Source organism: Neopelma chrysocephalum, unplaced genomic scaffold, assembly GCF_003984885.1.
Source record: "Neopelma chrysocephalum unplaced genomic scaffold, ASM398488v2 Primary Assembly neopelma1_96737, whole genome shotgun sequence".
Taxonomy (NCBI): Eukaryota; Metazoa; Chordata; class Aves; order Passeriformes; family Pipridae; genus Neopelma; species Neopelma chrysocephalum.
The window spans coordinates 224,282-240,767 of NW_020925381.1; the positions used below are offsets into that span (position 1 = coordinate 224,282).

The 16,486-nt window shown below is 35.8% G+C and overlaps 1 protein-coding gene across 3 annotated transcripts in view; it reads right to left on the reverse strand.

The window, feature by feature from the left end:
- LINGO2 (leucine rich repeat and Ig domain containing 2) overlaps positions 1–16,486 on the reverse strand; it is a 495,378-nt gene that overhangs the window by 187,283 nt on the left and 291,609 nt on the right. The window contains exon 1 of one of the 3 annotated variants that reach the window (XM_027709281.1): positions 15,106–15,180. The exons of the other annotated variants lie outside the window; for them this stretch is intronic. The gene's annotated coding sequence lies outside the window, so the exon portion shown is untranslated. Of the gene's footprint in view, positions 1–15,105; positions 15,181–16,486 lie in introns of those variants that run through there. 3 annotated transcript variants of the gene reach the window in all.

Below are 16,486 nucleotides of genomic sequence, written 5' to 3' on the forward strand. Positions count from 1 at the left end.
AACTGTAAGAAGTTCTCTGTGAAGTTTTCTCTTTTCCAGGCTGAATAAACTCAACCCTCTCAGAATTTCTTCATAGAAGAGGTGCTCCAGACCTCTGACCGTTGTTGAACCCCTTCTCTGGATCTGCTTTAACATGTCTGTCTTTCTTGTGCTGGGGCCTCAGAACTGGATTCGGGTGTGGTCTCACCAAAGCAGAGTAAAGAGGAAGAATCAACTCCCTTCACTGGCTGGCCACACATCTTTTTGTGCAGCCCAAGATACAGTTGGCTTTCTGGGCTGTGAACCAATATTGCTGGCTCTGTTGTAGCTTCCGGAGGGTCAACTATTTTCATTATGTCAATAACACATTTAAAAAACTGAATTTTACCACTTAGGTTGTCTCACTGGCACTCTTCGGCAGTTACTCATGTCAACAGTAACTGGTATATGCCAGCTTCATTTAGACACATGATCTGAAGCTATTGCCTAAGGATATGGAAAAGAATATATTTTTATATTTATTTTCAGAGAAAATAATGAAGAAAAGAATCAGAATCACTAATCAGAATCATGGGAAGATGTTACCAAGCATGGGTTAATATCACTGTATAAGAAAAGGCTAAAGCTGTTTGCAGATTATCACAGAATCATAGAACTACTTGCGTTGGAAGGGACCTTAAAGATAATCTAGTTTCAAACCCCTACTATAGGCAGGGACACCTCCTACTAGATCAGGTTCCTCAACCCCTCATCCCCCTCTGTCTTTTAAGAGATAATGGGGATCGCCAAAGCTATGAAGAAAGCTGCATGATACATCAGTTTGTTTTACAGTAGGAAACTAGACATAATTGGAGACACTTCTCATCCACTACATAAAATGTTTTCTGATTAATAATTTTGTTTAATGGCTGTCCACGACTCAATACTTTATTTTCTTAACAAAGTAGTAGTTAGAAATCTCCTTCATCCGCAGATCAGAGGTCAATTTAGTAAGATACATAGAAATAGAGAAGGTTGCCAATTGTAGAGAAATTTTCTTCCAAACAGTTAAACTTCCAAAACAAAGTAAGGAATATTTTAAACTGTTGATGAAAGAAAGACTATCAAATATTGAAATCATCAGTAGTCAAAATACTAAAGGATGAAATATTTAATTTGAACCAGTATCAAAGACCTGGATGCTTATCTTAAGTTTATTTATCCTTATCTAAATTTTCTGCATCTGCAAATTTCCTGAAATTTCAAGGAATGAAACATCATAAGGTACATTAGAAGGAGGATGTATCTGCAGTCTCCTGAATGTGTCTTCAATACCAGTAACAAATTGCAGTAAAATGTAACCTTTATTGGAAAAATGCAGCAAGGTACATATGATGTTATCTATCCTATAAGACTGTAAGTTAAATTGATTGAAACTTGATTCAAAGGAATGAAAAGACACTGTTTAATCACACCAACACTTATTTGTTTAAAATTTGTTTTCCTTATTTATGTTAAATTTTCAATGCTTTCCTTTGTGAAGGAAACATCCTATTTATGTTCAGGATAGATGCTAAAATCCAAATTTGGGTATAAATAACAAAGTTCTCTCTGGCAGAATTTTAAATAGAATACAGTAAAGATAAATAAAGTTAGGATTTGCAGGATTGGGATGATGTATTACTCATTAAAAAACCCCAAACTAAACCAAACTTAAAAAAAAACCTCCAAAGTTTTCAATCAAAGCCAGTTCAAAATGTTATATGAAGTCTTTTATTCTGTGCTATACAATATGGAAGAAAAGAAAAAATTCTTTCTTGAAGTAACTGGAAAAAAATATTTTCTAGAACAAGAAATTCAAAGGCTCCCTAGACAGAACCAGTGAGGAAATAGTGGGTAACAGTGTGTATGTTACAAGAATGAACCTAAACTAGGAAATGTAAGTAGGAACAAACTTAATATAAATGGAATTAGTAATAATTTTTTCTCCAGAAGATGTCAGTTTCCAATTGACATTACAGTGCTTCAACTATACTGAATTCCTTGAAAAGTCCTTTTTGGACATAAATCTCCTTCAAAACATTTTGAACAACTGTATGGTAATTCATGTTTTCCTATCCAGCAGATCTACAAAGAGGATGCAGTACTTCTGCACACAAAATATTGAAGACTTTTCAATTTCTTCACAAGAAGAGGTGAAGATGGAGGAATAAAAATCAAGTATGCAGTTTTCTGGCAGATGGAGGGATCCCAGTGCTTTAGATCACTTTTCTTGAGCTAGTTCATCAGTCCTGTTCATCACCCTGATGAACACTTAATCACAGGATGCATATTGATTTCCAAATGCAAACTTCCTCAATGAACTTCTCAATGATCTGAGAAAGGTTTTTGCTGATTGTTTTTTGAAAGAAGTTGCATAACTACAGATTCCATTATTTGCTCCACATTTTGTAACAGCAAAGTCCCAAAGAAGACAACCACAAAGTTACAATTTCTGTGGAGAAACACAGTAGAGAATGTACCCCCTCTTTCATTGTATGTGGCTACAAACTGAAGAGTGACAAGAACATTGGTTTTGGAAAGGGGTAACTTGAAGATAGTACTATTCAAAGGATATATACCCGCAGAGATTTCACTCCCATTAACAAAGTATGGCACTGAATGAGGAAATCCATTATCCACTTTTTCATTAAAGAGCGTGCCAGGACTCGTAAATTGTACATACTAGTAACAAAGAATCTACTCAGCCTTGCAAATTAGGGTTCGCTGAAAGTGATAAAAAGGAACTAGGTGATTACTATGTGAATAACAATCAAGTTCCAATGAAATTACAGTGCCATTTATAACCTTTAGTTAGGCATTTAGTCACTTTCAGAATTTGGGAAAAGATATCGATTCTGCAATAGATTAGGGAATTACTGATAACATCAGCAGGATCCACACAAACTCTAAGAGTCCAAACACTCTCTAAAATTCTTATCAGCAAAAGTCCACTCAGAACATGTAATCTACTAGACAATTTGACTCACAGTGGGATGTTTCACACTTGGAATCAAAACAGATTGTGAGAGTTGAGAAATAATCTCAGCAAAAGGACACTGCTAGAGATACACATTTCCAAGCATGTTTGATTTAAAGTCATCTTGTATGGCCCAGAATCCTGTCTGGTGTAGATCATCATTAATCCATTAATTTATAGTTACTTAACATTGTAATGTACTGGAACTGCAATTATTTTCAGTTAAAGTTGTGGAGCTCTTGATGACTACTCTTTACAACTAAAATCAAATCTCCAGACAGTGATGATGATATGTTGCAAGAACTTGGAATCAATTCTTAAATAGTGAACAGTGTACAGAAAAATGGTGATTTTCTAGCAAAAAAGAGTTTTATGGAGGCCTAGGAAAACTTGAACACATAAAAAAACAGTGAAGGGAGCCATCTTAGCTACCTCGTCCAGGACAACTAATTAACAGTGAATGAAATAGGGAGCCAGAAACAAGGGAGTGTGGAAAGCAAAGCATAGTCCCTGCTGTCAGTCAATCACGTAAGGTACAAGGTAGCAGCTTGTCACAAACTACCATGAATAAAGAGGAATAGATATTAGGAAGAAGAGATATATTAGTGAAAGAGAAACACTCACACATGAACCGAAGAAATCAGGAAGAGATGATGATGGATAGGCAGTGTCTTTGGAGAAAAGGGCATCAAGAAAGGCTAAGGTGTGTGAAAGATACAAACATCTGGGCACTTGTGATGGATTAGATTAGAAGGAACACTGAGCACAGAAAAACATAACAAATGGGAGGGAAAAAAATTAAAGAATGAGCATCCTGAGTATTATTTTCTTCCCTAGAAAGTAAAAACCAATTGCAGAAGCTAACGGAAAGTTTATAACCTGTTAATATCTAACATACTACTTTTTTCCATGCCCAATTGTGATTATGCCAAGCAGAAGACGAATAGGGTCATAATTAGGAAGCTTGAAGCACGGGTAATTTGTCTCAAGGTACACCCTGCAGAGTGAGACAAGCAGAGATAGAGAAGTATTTAAATCTGCACAATGACTCGAGATAATTGTCCAGCTAGCAACATAGACCATACAAGGACAGGAAAGCAGGTCTTAAATAGCAGGCTGTGAACCCTCTCCAAAACATGACAAAAAGACAAATATTAGCCCACAAAACCTACATCGTTTTCTGCTAAAATAGATTCAGTCCATCACCAAACTACTATTGTTCTGAAAATTGAAAGAAACCAAAACAATAGTATACATCACCTTTGTGGGCTTTTTAACCTCTGAAGAAAATTTATAGTGTATTACTTTCTCAAACTATATTAAAATAAGTACCAATAAACCACAAGGACAGTCTGAAAAATAACAGCATCCCCTGCCTGCTTCAAACAGTAGAAATAGATTAAACAAAAGAGAGCATTTTATCCATATATATCAGTATCTTAGAGTGTTAGCAGATAATCTGTTACCAGGCAAAACCTTCATACAACTGTCTTGAGGCTGCTGCCCCGCCACTACCTTCACATCTTATAATGCCATGTGTGTAAAAAAAAAATTATTAAGGTTGCCGGTATCATTTCTATTCTGTGCTTTCATGACTTTTTTTTTCTGAGAGATTTCACAAAATGCGTTTATCTCAAGATTACCACTTGTAATGGAAACAAAAAAATTCCACATTTTCTCTAAAAAAAAATTTAAAAGATTATGAGTGCTAAAAGTTAATTTTTAAGTTTTAAAAGTCCATTTGACATAATGTATCTCAAATAAGTATATAGCAATAGAATTTAATATAGGGAATTTTTCTACTACACTCAAAATTCAGAGTTCAAAATGTAAGTATTACTTGCTAATTAATACTTTGTTGCTAGACAGATGCAATTCTGAATAAACACACATTCCTAAATAATAAAAGAATATATTTGTCACTATATGATTTAGTTTTAACCATTTTCAGTTTTCATTTTCATCTCTCTTTAAGTACTACACTTTGGAGCTATTCAAATTATTTATAGCAATTAATTCCACAGCAAATGTCATAGCAAGACAATCAATGACTTGAAATATTCAGGTTAATCATTAATTTGTGATTCTCTAGTGCTGGGATTCCCAAGGATTTTTTTTTTTTACTGTTTTCTTGATCTGATATCCAGTCCCTGAACTTCTATTACTCTTTTCACTGAACTTGCTACCTGCACTTTTAAAAATTATTCCCAAGAGTAACGGTTGCTCAAGAAATCAAAATTGACAGGTGACCTTTATTTTTACAATTGATATGTGTTTTCGATTAACTAATTTACGTTCATCTAGTTGGACTGTTATTATCTAGTTAAGTTTTCACTAGACAGGAAAAGTGTCTCCTCTGCTCTGTCATTTCAAATATATTTTTATTCACAAAGATCCATATCAGAGAATAGTTGTAGAACATCCATTACATTTTGCCTCCATCTACTTTCTTTGAATTATAAATTTCAGACATCAGCTCTATCTCTTAAGCATTGAAGTGAGCCTGTACATAACACAAGAATTTATCCCTGGCCATCCACTCTTGCTGTGTCCTGTTACTCCCATCCACATTTTCTTCAGACTCTGTAGTTTTGGATCTGACTGACCAGTGTGCAATTCTCAAGTCACATTCCTTACTGACTGACTTTACATCTTTATGTGGATACAATGCTCCTTCTGTAGATTTATTGGAAGATAAATTTCCTGCCATTTTTTTCTGTAGGAAATAAAGTGATACAATACCCTTTTCCAGGAGAGGTATATTTTCAGCAGATGAAATACCATCTTTACACAGTCTGGTGGACTCAAGGTTCTAGTCTATCTGGAGAAACACTTCTAGTTCCAGGAGAACAACATGTTTGCTCAAATTGCATATTTTCAATCTGTTTCAGAAGTGGGTATATATTTGAAAGTAAACTGGGTTAGAAGGTAAATAAAAACTGTACTGGAAAATCATGTTTATTTCAAGTCTTTTATAGCAAAATCTACTTTACTTTGCCAGATGTGCGCAAAAGTGTGGCATCTAGGTGTCAATAATACACTGCAAATAGGTCCAGATTCTCAAGGGCAAACTGTGCAACTGACCATAATATCAACACTTTTTTATCAAGGTTGTAATCATGATGATCGGTAGTGTAATATAAACTCATTATTCTAGTGGAAAGCCTCATTATGATAGTATTTACCTCGACAGTGTTAAGTAGATTCTGTCATAGCATTATGGAGCCACGTTTGAATCAAATTCATCCCAGAAATAATTCAACATGACAAGCTATATATTATAACTGACAAGAATTAATTTATCATGTGATATTCTATATGTATCATATTATTGAAATGTGATGGTATCCTATCTTTTCCAATCTTTAAAGAAACAAGGAAAGGTTTAATAAAATCAATACAACTTTTGCAGTTGATAGAAAAGTAGTACAGTTTCCCAGTAACGCAGGAGATACAGCCTGTATCATATGATGAGCCATTCTGACCTAACCAGTTATAGATTTCTAGGATTCATATCAGTCTCATATTAAAAGAAAAAAATATAATTATTTAATATTTAAATGTTTAAATATTGAAGGGAAATAGAGAAAGGAAGGAAGGAAGGAAGGAGGGAGGGAGGGAGGGAAGGAAGGCAGGAAGGCAAGAAAGAAAGAAAGAGAGAAAGAAAGAAGGAAAGAAGGAAAGAAAGAAGGAAAGAAAGAAAGAAAGAAAGAGAAATTCTCATCCTGAAATTTGCAGATGACCTAAACAGTCCTCAAGGGAGTTTTTCCTCTCTGATTGCACTGCTCATGTAATGTCCCTACTGTAAAAAGAACTTGCTGAGCATACAGTTAGCATTGTAAAATGTTCAATTTGATAATTAGATTGTTCCCAGATGTGCTGCATCCTCAATGCATTTCTCATATTGTTCTTGTATTTTCCTTTTGGAGTTTTTAATAAAGTGCATTCCACTATCCCTCTGCACTAAGGTCCCTTTTAAACTATACTGTAACATCTATTGCTTCAAAGACATTCAGAAGATTGCTGATTGTAAAACACAGATGGATATGTAGCCTTTGGTCATGTTTAATAATAAAGAAAAAAAAAGAAGACTAAGGTTTTAAAAATTGCAAAGAAACTTCAGCAACATTTATCATTTATACTATTTCCAGTACATACAGAGGACAACCATTCCAATAGAAAACACTAGTGGAAGAAGTTTTAAAACACTATCATAAAACCAGAGTTGCAGTCTATGCTCTATCATACATAACCATTCCAATTTGGCACTGGCATATTCATTGAAAATATCTACAAATATTGACCATTTGTAATACAGTTTGGAAATATCAATTAGATAACACCACTGAAGTTTATATGGTGTGGCATTCATCTTCATTGACTGCTGACTGCACCCAGTACTTGCTGCAGAACACTTTCTGTGCAGTTTATTCCTGGAAGCCATGCATCAAAATGACAGCCTTGATCCTACAATATTAAAACTTTCTCATTCTGATAAAACAAAGCTGATAAGGGAAAACCCCAAACATTTATAAGTTCAGTATGACTACTCAGTTGCTTTCTTGGAATAAAAAGCAACTAAAATAAAATAAACAAACAAACAAACACAGAGTTTCTACTATTTTTTGAAAAAAACCCCCAAAAAATTCATCACTAAAAGGAGCTTAAATCATAGGCATATAGTTATCATCTGATGACTTTTTATATGTGATATAAATGTGTTAGGGAAAATCATTGGAAGCCATAAGTGTTCATAAAATGAGCAAAATGACAAATTTTATGACAACAAATTTTTTATATTGCTAAATCAGAATTTACACACTATAAGGTCATGCCCTTACTGTGCTACTCCAGTGTAATTTCTTAAGAGTAGTCTATAAGGGACACACTCTGGGCTTCATTACAAATCACCTACTAAGTTTTAGAGATGGAATGACCTTTTGGGTGAATCTGAGATTGTCTGCCTCTGCCTTTGCTAACACTCCTGTGCACATTTCTCAAATGCTTGGCTTATTCTTGCTTCCTCCCACACCATTCCACATACTCGGCACCTGGAAGCAAGTCACAGAATCATCAATCCAAAGACTAGCCCAGGTTCAAAGGGACCTCAAAAAATTATCTGGTCCAACTCTCATGGGAAAGGCAGCCTGGAAGAGATTGTCCAGCAACATTTCAAATTGCATATTGAAACAGTCCAATGCAACTGGGCAGTTTAGTACATTCAGAGATTTAAATCTCACTGTTTACCCAAATCTTGACTTCTCTATTTCTGAAAAGTGGCACTTCAACAGTGTCACAGCATCTGGACTCAGTAGCAGCAGCACACAGGAATTTATTGTTCAGTGTCTAGGTCATATAAAGCTTTCTGATTCAGAAATGCTTTATATTCTTTTCACAACCAAGGTAGAGATATTATGCCCAGGGTTTGCCCCAAAAACACAGGGTGATTCTTTGATGGCTTTGGTGTATTTAAGTCTAAACTCCACAAATATTAATTGGGTATTGAAGTAGAAAATAGTAACATGGTTGGTAACCTTAGCCTTCAGATTTCTCAACAAAGTATGAAACATTCTTTCCTCTTCATTTTGCACTTTCTACTGGACCCAAGTAATGGAGAGAAGCAAAAGCTACCACTCATTTCTAGGATAGTGAGGTCTGCATAGGAATGGCCTGGTATGGTCTGTTTTGATTCAGGAACCTGAATTTCCTTTGGGAGAGAAATAGTAAGCAACTGAACAAAGGACCAACTTAATATTAAAAACACACAATACACATACATTTACAAAAAGTTCAGTGTTGGAGACCTCCTGATTATACTATACAGAAGATGAATGACCAAATTTTTCACTAATCTAAGATTTACAAGCAATCAAAAATGTTATGTCTGTACATTTATAAGTATATATTTATATATTCACATCACTTACACAAAAAAGTGAAGTAGCTACCCTCAGTATAAGCTTACTAGAGAAAGACCCTTAGCAACCAAGAGGATTTTCTGTTTAATGAAACAGCACGATTCATTACACATTTTACTGCACAGTATCATTAATAAAATACCACTGCACCAGCCCTTCTGAGAACTCAAATCTGACAGAAGTAGTTAATTGCCTTCAGAAGGAACACAAGTAGCTTAGGGAGACTACAGAATCTTTTCCTCCAAATGCATTAGGCTGTAACAGAGTAAGGACAGAACAAAACACAGGCATTGTTTCGCTATTTTTCACTGACCACCTCACCAGTCACTCTTCACCAACAATATTATCATGTATTCTTATCCTTCCATTGTCTATATACTTATGACAGAAACAGAATTCAGAGATAAAAGTCATGACTAACAATACTTATCATGCTGAAAGCCTGTGTATTGATACGCTCATGGACAGGGAAGTATAAAGTCCTAATAATCGAATCCAAAGTGAGGGGAAACTTAATGCTCTTTAATGGATAAAGTAATAAAAAGGAAAGATGTACTTTAACATAGAACACAATACATAATAAACACCTCTCTTTCACATCATACAAAACCCATTTGCAGAAAGGAAAGAAAATCCCACTCTCAGGCTGACATTATTTCTAAAACCAGTGCACACAGAAGACAATTTAACAGGCTTCAGGACAAATCAGTTGAGACCAGTCTCCACTGACCTAATAGCACCTTGTAAGTTATATGAACTTTTCAAGAAATTTGAAATCTTGTTTCCAGAAACTTAAGTTGAGGGAGCAGAATTTCTTCCAGTTTAACTTGTTTCATAGTATTTTACCTTAGAGAAGTATCTGTAGTTTATAAAAATAATTTTTCACTCATACAAAGCAAAACAAAACAAAAAAGATGTGTCCTGTTTAAGTGCAAAAATTGTTATAAGAAAAATTCTTGCTCTCATTGCTACCATGTGCTAGTGCCTAAGAATTAGCTAGTTAACTCTTTTATCAATACTAACCTGGCATTGCTTTGATCACACATGGTACAATCAGACCTTCATTCTGGAAGACAGACAAGCTAGCCACAGTGGCCTTGTGCTCATGGAAATCTACCAAGAGCAACCCTGACCAGGTTCAGTAACAGGTGACTGGCAGAGGGTGTAGGGGACAGCAGTGGATCTTGCATACCCTGACTTTAGCAAGGCCCTTGGCATGATCACATGTAGACTCCTTGTAGCCTAGGGCATGTCTAGTCTGTGTATGGGTATGAAACACTGAGAAGAAATTGCTGTGGAAAAATGGGTTTAAACAGTGGTGGTCAGTTTTGAAATGTCCAAATAGTTTCTGGTTAAGAGTGACATCTGTCTGAGATTGATACTGGGTCCAATGCACCTTAGTGCTCTCATCACCTGCTTGATCTGAAGGCAGTGCCAGCAAGTAACTGGGGGGAGCAGTATTCAGGGGAACGCTGAAAGGTAGTACTGTTATTTAGAGAAATTTAGACAAGCTGAAGAAATGGGCTCTATTTCATAGGAATGAACTCCTCATAGAGTTCCTCAAAGTCTTGGAAAGAACTCACCCCTGCATCAGGACAGGCTAGGGTTCACTGAACAGAAACAGCTCTGCAGGGAGCAAGCTCCTGGAAGGCAGCAATTCCTTCCCAGCAAAGCAGTCCCTGCATCTCAGGATGCACCTGTACAGGCACAGCAGCAAGGTCAGGCACTGATCCTGCCCCACTGCTCAGCACTGATAAGATCACACAAGGAGTCCAGTCCCAGGGTTCTGGCACAGGACTGACACTGATGTACAGGAGTGAGCTCAGTGGAGTTCGCCCTGATGGCCAGGGCTGGAGTACGTGGATGAGGGAGCTGGGTTTCTTTAATCTTTAGAAAGACATTGAAGTGAGATTCTTCTGTTGCTGAGGAATGAGGGGGCATGAGGAAGATGAAGTCAGTCTCTTCTCAGTATGGGAGGTAAAAGCACAGCTTGGAACATGGGAAATTCAAACTCAATATAAAGAAAATTTCTTTCACTCCTATGAGGGTTGTCAAACAGTGGAACAAGATGTCTGTGGAAGTTGTGGATTCTCCATCCTTGGAGATGCTTAAACCTGAATGAAATGAGGCCCTGAGCAACACAGTCAAACTGATATAAATATGTAAGATTCTTACAACCTTACTCACCTCTCAGTTTTGACTGATGCACTTTAGTATATTTTGTGACTCTTGTAACTGCCCTTTGCATGATTCAACCCAGTAAATGCATTTGCTGTCCCTATTAGAGCATTATGGATTTAAACTATGGTGCATCGTGGGTAGGACAGACACTAAAAAAGTCGAAAATTTTTAGCTGTCTACATTCGTCTTTGTTTGATACTTCAATAGCAGTTATTATAACACTTGTTTTCATTCTAACTTGTAAGTTACTTTCCTGACAGAGCAAATGGCTTGGATATTGCATACTTGCATGGCAAGCACAGTACACAATATACTTCATTAAACTCAGTTCATAGAATCACAGTATTGAGTGTCTTCTCAAAGGGGAAAAAAAACCAAACAAAACCAATCCAATACCTAAAGAAAAGGGGCTGTTACAAGTTCCTTGGAGAGATGACTCTGACTTATTTCAGCAGTATATATCTTTCTACTTCAGCAGGTGTTATTAGAAGATACTACTACTAGACCTTCTTCACCAATGTCACTTAGCTACAATAGGAAAAAGAGGACCAGGTGTACCTCCTGTCAGCTCACAGCTGACTGCACAGCACTGCAGAAATTCTCCTCTGTGCCTCAGCAAAATGTGCCATCTAACATGAAGGAAGGGAGGAAAGGAGTCACCCAAATGCTGTAACAAATGGGTAAAAAATGTGACTTCTCATTCTAGTAGTTCCAAAGTAGTAAATCACTTGATATAATTCGAATGAAGAGTCAAAATGCAACTCGGCATAATCAGCAGTATAGCCATCCCTAAACGAAATCCTTGGTTTTATTATAACACCATACATCTGTAATGGGTTTCTGACTACATTTTTTTCTAAAGGTTTCAGCTCGGATAGGTTATACCATCATGAATGAACCAGACAGTTTCATTACTCAAATATGTATTTGAAAAAAAAAAAAGATGGGAAAATGATCAGCAGAAAATTAGGAACAGAAATTCTACAATTTACTTGTGTTACATCTGTTACATCTTGAAGACTCAGTAGAGCAAGGAAGGATACTGCCTTAATGATTAGCACAAATATATACCCAAAGTCCTTTGTTCTTCTGTTCTGTATTCCACACAGGCCAAATGCCAGATTGTGCATTATATCTGTTGAGCAATAGCATACTGCTTACAACTTGGCATTTCACAAATAAGTTTAACCTTTCCCTTCCCTCTCTCACCACTGTATCACCCTCCCACTTTTGCTGACTTAGTGTATTAGACATCTGAAAAAGTTTACATTAACATTTTTAATGGTCTCATGAGAGAGAATGAAACTCAACCATCCATCAAAACTCTTCTTGCAGTCTTCCTGAGAAAAGACATCAGTGATGCACAAAGAGATCTTTGTGTATTTACTTCTATTTTGTGGATTAACACACTAAGATCCAAGAGAAAGCACTGCTACAGTAATCACTTCAGTGCAGACACCATAGGGAATGAGAAACAAAGAATGCACACTCACAGAACCACACTGGTCTGATCTCTAAAAATATAACCATTGCTACATGGAGTTCAGTACAGAACATTTCAGTTCGGAACATTTTTGGCAAGAGTTCTGTAATTTGCTCTGCTCTCTGTGCCACTACGTACACAGCCCAGATATTTTTAAGTCTTTATGAATTTGTAATTGCAGTGGTAAACTGCAATTTTTGTCCAAATCCCAAGGTTAGATGTCTTAACATGATAGGCAGTGCCAACATTGTGGATAGTTTCCTTAAATATTAAGAACGAAAGTAATACTTTCTATATTTGAATTTTTCCCAGGAGAAGTAGACTGAAGTTCCATTAAAGAGTAGTTTTAGGTGAGACAAAGTTCTCATTCTGTTTTTCTTTTCTTTCCTTTGGAAATCAAGTCCCTTCATGTTTCCTGTGGTCTGATAAGGCAACAGGATCCTACAAACATTGTCTCTGGACTGGATGTTAAAATGAGGAATGTATGTTAAAAACTCAATTATAAAATAAAAACAAGAGAAAAACACCCAGAAGTCACAAAGCTTACTCTGGAAAGTCTTAAACTTTCATCTCTAAACTATAAAATATTCTCTTAGAAAATCCTGTAAATATAACCTACAGGATATTTTATTTTTGTTCATCTTAACTGCGAAAAAAAAAAGGAAAAAAACCAACCACAAAGCAAAACAACAAAGGAACACCACAGCCATCAGCCAGAACTTCTTTGGGTAGAAGCATTGTGTTTCATCAATTTTAATGCCAATTTGTTACACTTACAGAATGAAGTTTCTACCATTTCACTAACTTTGGTGGTATTCCTAAGCACTGACTCACTTCTAAGCATTGTTTAGAGAAAAAACAACACTTTCACTAAGTACTAAATTGTGGTGTGAAGAACTCAGACTAAATGATACATTTTAAATTATAGGGTTTACACTTTATAAATTCTCACTATTTTGTAAATGCATGATTTCCCACATCTAAGAAATGGTTTTAAAAGACTTCACAGAAGAGTATACCCAAACATGACATTTTCAGGAGTCATTAATACACAAAATTAAATATTTTCATTCTTCAAATGAAGAAGAGGACACTACAAGTGAAACAAAGGAAAAGGAAAATATTTATGAATGAAATTATAAGTTCAGACAAGGAAACAAGTCCAATAAAAGGAAAAGTTCTGCAACTAGGGAGAAATAACCCCATGCACCAGTACAGAAGGGGTCCTGTCCTGGTGGACAAATTGACTACAAGCCACATTTGTAGCAAAGAAGTGTGAAGTAACTACATGGACTGCATCAGGGAGAGGCTTGCCAGCAGGTTGAAAGAGGTGATTTTTCCTCTCTGCTAACCCTTAAACACAGCTCTGGGCTTCCCAGTAAAAGAAAAATATGAATTTGCTCAAATAAGTCCAACAGAAGCCCATAAAGAGGATAAAAGTGCTGGAGCATCTCACATATAAGAAGAGACTGAGACCTGCAATTATTTATCCTATAGATGAGAAGGATCAGGGGCATCTTCTCTGAGTATAAACACCTGATGGGAGGGACTGAAGAGGGAACAAGACCCCCCACAGTGGTGTGCACTGATGAGACAACAGGTAATAAGCACAAATTAAAACACATGAGGTTTCACCTCTACGCAAAAAAAAATTGTTTTCTACTGTGAGGGTACTTGAACACAGGAACCAATTTCCCTGAGAAGTTGTGGTGTCTGTAACACTGGAGATATGCAAAACTTGACAGGACACACTACTGAGCAACTTGCTCTAGCTGACTGATTTGAGCAGAGGGTTTGGATCAGATAATGTCAAGTGGTGTCACCAAATTCAGTATTTCTGTGATTTTGTGAAAGCATGCTTTTATACCTTTGTGGGATATGTCAACAGGGTAAGTAATATTATTTTTATTCCATTATATTTTTGAAGGAGATGTTAACACATGTAGAGACATGAAACATTTCTATACTTTTTCACTTTATAAATATGACCAAAATCTTAAATCCATATGGTACATCAAACTGGATTTTTGAAAACCTGTAAATTTTGGCATTCATGTAAATCTGGAGACTGTTTCTAGGTTACTTTTTATACCTTCTCATAGCTATACTTCATTACCTTCAGAATCACACCAAGTGATACCCAGTCAACAGCATTTTCTATATATACTTATAAGAAAGCATCCATATATTTGTTTACTGTTTTAAGTGTGGAAGAATTTAACAGTGCTGTGTAGTCTGTCGGGAAGGGGACCAAGGCAAGAGGAGAAAAGGTAGTGACATTTCCACAGAGAAATTTATGCTAAGGAGGTCTTTGGTTGTTATTAGTTCAATCTTCTGCTTAAAAATTTCAAATTAGATCAGGTTTCTCAAAATCTTGTTCAGATAGGTTTTGAAGACCTCAGGGTGCAGAGGTTTCACAACCTTGCCAGGCAAGGGAGGAAGGGGCATCAAATTTATCTCTACTGATAAGTTCTAACTCCAAAATAAATTTTATTTGGACAAAAATTTGGCAATAATTTTCTTTTTTAGCCACAGACTATAATTACCTTTTGCAGGATCTGCAAATTAGTCTTTCGTTGAATTATGGAAACACTGAAGTATCACAAATGTATTCATCTAGGTAGGGCTATCTTCTTTAAAACAAAAATGCCATAGAGAAAAGAAACGAAAAATATTTAATTAGATCATTCCACAGCGTGGAGAAACATAACTGAGTAGCTTTCTACCTCACTTTATGATTAAAGTGACACAAACATATATTATTCTTGATATACCCATACTCTACTGTTTATATCACAAAAGCACTTTAGAAGTTTGTTGGTTTGACATACATAAGAAATCAACATAACACTGCCTTGAAAATGAGATAGACACGCCTTACATTTTTCAATTAGCTACTTCTGAATTTTAGATCTGTGGCTGTAGTACAACTGAAAGATCAAAGCTGAGAACTTTACCACTACATCAATTTTTAAGATAATTGGAAATGTGGATGCATCTCTTCACCAGTTAAAGTCATTTGATCTGCACTACTTATAGAAAAATGTATTCCATATGTTTTAACAATGAATTATATTTGGGACCAAACCTCAAATCTGGCAATTTTTTTTAATCCTAGTAGCTTAAAGACACCTTTAAAAAACTATACTATACATTTCTATTTTCTCAAGTCAATAAAAGAAGTCAGTCTTTGTTATCAGAATGTAACAAATAATATTTGTACACTGTGTTTGTCAGAAAGAGGGCAAAATGGAAGAATTTTCACTGGATTGCTTTTATGTTGTAGTATTCTGCATAGCGAAAATGTAATTCAGTGTATTTATCATCAAGAAATTTGTATCTTCATTTTTCAGAGCGTAATGTGACATGAGATGGAAAAGGGCATATACAGAATTAAAGAGTTATGGAAAAGCCTAAGGAATCATTTAGGAACCTAAGTATGACTGATTACACAAGAATACTTGTTATCATTAGTTTGTAGTTACAAACCTCCTAAATCTTCGTTCGCGAAGCCTAGCCATGAAGAGTTACAAACCTCTTGTTATATCATCAGACTTTACTATCAGTATAATCGGGAACACTATATATGCATTTTCAATAATAGCACAGAAGCAGAGCCTAACTTCCAAGCTAGTTTATCAATCTCAGCTTTCTTAAGTTTGTTTCAGAGTGAGCTAAAGGGAATCCAGGATAAAGAGTCTTATGTACATCTGTTCACAGAGCCTATATATCTAGAGGCTGCATTCAAAGAAGGACATGCTGTGACACTTATGTTGTTAAAGATGATACACACAAAATTTGACATTTCAAGTATTATCATGACTCATTCTTTCCCCCTCTTTGTCTTACTTTGAAATGCTAAATATTGGTAAACATCAAAGTTGAGTCCCTTTTTACATTGCAATCTGCAACAGGCTATAAAATCCA